Here is a 4,513-nt window from a genome sequence, read left to right on the forward strand (position 1 = left end):
GGTCATTGCGTGATGGGCATTAAGGAGGGCACGTGATGTGATGAGCACTTGTGTGTTATACACAACTGATGAATTGTTTAACTCTACATCTGAAACTAATGGTATACTCTATGTTGGCTAATTGAATTTAAATTTAAAATAAAAAGAAGAGATCAATGAAACCAGGAGGTGGGTCTTTGAAAAATATTAACAAAATTGATAAACCCTTAGCCAGACTTATCAAAAAGAAAAAAAAAGAAAGCAAATAAATAAAATAATGAATGAGAGAAGAGAAATCACAACCAACACCACAGAAATACAAACAATTGTAAGAGAATATTATGAAAAATTATATGGCAACAAATTGGGCAATTTCAAGAAATGGATAAATTCCTCAAAACCTCTAATCTACCAAAGCTGAAACAAGAAGAAAACATGACCCATAACCAGCAAAAAAATAACTGAAACAGTAATCAAACATCGAGCAACAAACAGAAGTCCAGGGCCAGATGACCACAGCTGAATTCTACCAAACATTTCAAGAAAAGTTAAGGGGATCCGAACAATGGCTGCCCCAGTGCAGCAAGCAGCCCACCTTGGTGGCTCGCTCGTGCTGCCACAGGACTCTGCTGGGAAGTGGGACATCATGTTCACTTACTGGGGCACCCTGCACAGGGATGGCCAGCAAGAGTGGGGGCCAGTGCTTGTGTTTGCCATCTGGGCATTGGTGCAGCCCTCTACTGCTGGCCTTCCTGTGCTGCCAAGAAGTGGCATTTGGGAGGGTGTGCTGCAGAGTTGGCCCCAGGCAGAGCTGGGTGCCAGGTCCCAAGTGAGTGTGCCCCCACAGGCATGGGCCATGGTCTCCTGGAGCATGGCCTACTGCTTGCAACAGGAGACCACGTACCCCATGTTCCCACAGTACTTTGCCACCCCATGATGCCTGACTGTGGCGACAAACTCTGTTGTTCATTCCTCATCCACTGCTGGGTGAGACAGAGACCAATATGTGGTACTCGCAGTGCCAGGAGACTTTCTTGCAGCGGCACTTGAGACCCAACTGGCACCCAGCCAGTGTGACACAGCTGGTGAAGCAGATGCCCACCTAGTGGTCATTGTGGCCCAGGGTTGAGATGGGTGTATGGGAGAAGCACCACAAGCCCCTGAAGGTGTACTGTGAGGTGGACCAGATGCCCATCTATGTGGTGTGCAGCTGCTTCTGCAAGCACACCGGCCAAGCATGCTGCAGCTTAAGGAGGTGGTGGAGGGCTTAAAGGAGCAAATCCAGAACCAGCTGGACCACCTGGAAAGACTGGAAGACTTAAAGAAGAGGCGCTGGGCACAGGGGGAGCAGACACAAGCTGAACTCTTGAGCCTGAACCAGATGGAGAGGGAGATCATCTCGAAGTTTGAGCAGTTCTCTCACTCCTTGAAGTATCATGAGTATCGCCTCCTGGCCCACCTTGAGGAACTAGATTTGGCTATCTACAACAGCATCAATGGTGTCAACACCAGATCTCCTGTAACGTCTCCCACCCGAGTAGCCTGATCACCCAGCTGGAAGCAAAGCAGCAGCAGCCTACCAAGGAGCTCTTACAGGACATCAGGGACACACTGAGCAGACCTGAAAGAATCAGGATCCCTGAACCCTGGATCACACCTCCAGAACTCAGTGTGCAGGAAAAAGTGGAGTAATTTGGGCCCCCCAGAATGGATTCTGGGCAGTGTCCTTGTGGCATGGGAAAGAATACTGGGCTCTTACCTCAATGACTGCCCTCCCCCCAGTGGACTCTTCTCCAGTGGGTAGGGAATTTCTTGGACTATGATGCTGTTGAGGTCTCCTTCTACAAGAAGAAGACAGGGATGTCCACTTTCACCATTGTTATTTAATATAGTGCCGAAAGTCTTATCTTCAGCTATCAGCCAACAAAAGTAAATAAAAGTCAACCAAATCAGCAAGGAAGGAGTCAAATTTTCACTTTTTGCAAGCATGATATTCTATGTAGAAAACCCAACAGACCACCAAAAAATTGCTAGATCCAATAAGCAAATTCAATAAAGTTGCAGCATACAAAGTCAATGTACAGAAATCTGTTGTATTTCTATACACCAATAATGAACCAGCAGAAAGGGAAATTAAGGAATCGGTCCCATTTATAATTGCACCAAACCCATAAGATACCTAAGATTAAACCTAACCAAAGAGGTGGAAGACTTGTACTCTGAAAAGTGTAAAACATTGATGAGAGAAATTGAAGATGACACAAGGAATTGGAAAGACATTCCCTGCTCATGGATTGGAAGAACAAATATTGTTTAGAGGTTTATATTACCCAAAGCAATCTATAAATTTAATTGCATCACCATCAAAATAAAAACATTGTTTACAGAGCTAGAGAAAATAATCATAAAACTTGTATGGAACCACAAAAGACCCTGAATAACTAAAACAACCTTGAAAAAGAAAATCAAAGCTGGAGGCATCCTAATTATGGACTTCAAGTTATATATACATATATAACTTGATCAAGCGATCAAGACAGTATGGTATTTGCACAGAAATTGATGCCTATAGCAATTGAACAAAATGGAAAACTGAGAAATGAACCCACAACTATATAGTCAATTTTTGACAAAGCAGTAAAGTATATCCAATGGGAAAAAGACAATCTCTTCAACAAACGGTGTTGGGAAACCTGGACAGCAACATGCAGAAGAATGAAACTAGAACCACTTTTTTACACCATACACAAAAATGAATTCAACATGTATTAAAGACTCAAATGTGACACCTGAAATCATGAACATCCTAGAGGAGAACATAGGTAGTAACCTCTTTGACATTGGCCATAGCAAGTTCCTTCTAGGTATGTCTTTTGAAGCTAGGGAAACAAAAGGAAAAATTAACTGTTGGGACTTCATCAAAGTAAAAAGCTTCTGCACAGCCAAGGAAACAATTAAAACTAAAACACAACTTACAGAATAAGAGAAGACATTTGCAAATGACATATTTGATAAAGGGTCAGAATTCAAAATCTATAAAGATCATATAAAATTCAACTCCCCAAAAACAAATCATCTAATTTAAAAATGGACAGAAGACATGAATAGACATTTTTCCAAAGTAGACATACAGATAGCCAACAAACAATGAAAAGATGCTTAACATCAGAGATCATCACAGAAATGCCAACCAAAATTACAATGAGATATCACTTCACAATGTCAGATTGGCTAAAATCAACAAGAGAAGAAACAACGGGTGTTAGCAAGGATGTGGAAAAAGGACTAGCCTCTTGCACTGCTGATGGGAATGCAACTCTGGAGAGAGTATGGAATCCCTCAAAAAGTTAAAAATAGATCTACCCTACCTTCCAGCAATTTCACTACTAGGTATCCAAATAATACAAAACTACTAATTCAAATGGTTACACACACCCCAATGATTATAGCAGCATTATTTACAATAGCCAAGTTAAGGAAACAGCCCAAGTGTCCATTGACTGATGAATGGATAAAGATATGGTATATATATACAATGAAATACTACTTAGCCATAAAAAAGAATCAAATCTTGCCATTTGCAGCAACATGGATTGAGCTAGAGAGTATTAGGCTAAGTGAAATAAGTCAGAGAAAGACAAATACCATATTATTTCACTTGTATGTGGAATTTATGAAGCAAATCAAATAAGCAAAGGGGAAAAAAGGGAGTGAGAGAGAGGTAAACCAAGAAACAGACTCTTAACTATGGAGAACAAATTGATGGAGGTGGGGGCACAGATATTCTAAACAGGTGATGGGGATTAAGGAGTGCAGTTGAAGTGGTGAATTACTATATGAAATTAATACTACACTGTATTAACTAACTGGAATTTAAACTTAAATATATATATATATATATATATATATATATATATATATATATATAGTGTAAAGGAAGGGACAACAAAATTAAAAAGATACAATGGAAAATGTCTACTTACAAAATGATTGTAATAGAGGGGCATAGAACAAAAAGGATATACAGCATAAAGAGAACAAAAAGCAGAGTGGCAGGATTAAATTCCTTCATAGCAGTAATAACATTAAATGTAAATGGGTTTAAAAATCTCCAAATTAAATGGGTGCCTGGGTGGCTCAGTTGGTTAAGCATCTGCCTTTGGCTCGGGTTGTGGGCCCAGGTCCTGGGATGGAGCCCCACCTTGTGCTCCCTGTTCAGTGGAGAGTCTGCTTCTCCCTCTCCCCGCCCCTCACTTGCGCTCTCTCTTGCTATCTCTCTCTCTCTCTCTCAAATAAATAAAATCTTTTTAAAAATCTCCAAATTAAAAACAGACATTGATGAATGAAATTAAAAATGTATGGTTCAACAGGAACTCACTTTACATTGAAAGACACAAACTGGTTGAAAGTATAAGAATGGAAAAGATCCCATGCTAACAGTAAACTAAAGAGAGCTGGGTTGGTTATACAGAGGCAAATAGAAAATAGGTTTAGGTAAAAGTGGTAAAAGAGAGAAAATAATGTAATTCTATAA

The 4,513-nt window shown here is 40.3% G+C and overlaps 1 pseudogene; it reads left to right on the forward strand.

Annotated features, from left to right (window-relative positions):
- Nucleotides 1-823: 823 nt before the first annotated feature.
- LOC114226465 (zinc finger protein RFP pseudogene) lies at nucleotides 824-1,671 on the forward strand (annotated as a pseudogene).
- The last annotated feature ends 2,842 nt before the right edge of the window (nucleotides 1,672-4,513 follow it).

The sequence above is a fragment of the Eumetopias jubatus genome, unplaced genomic scaffold (assembly GCF_037043125.1).
Source record: "Eumetopias jubatus isolate StellerSeaLion01/CBP00866 unplaced genomic scaffold, mEumJub1_p1.0 scaffold_11, whole genome shotgun sequence".
Classification (NCBI taxonomy): domain Eukaryota; kingdom Metazoa; phylum Chordata; class Mammalia; order Carnivora; family Otariidae; genus Eumetopias; species Eumetopias jubatus.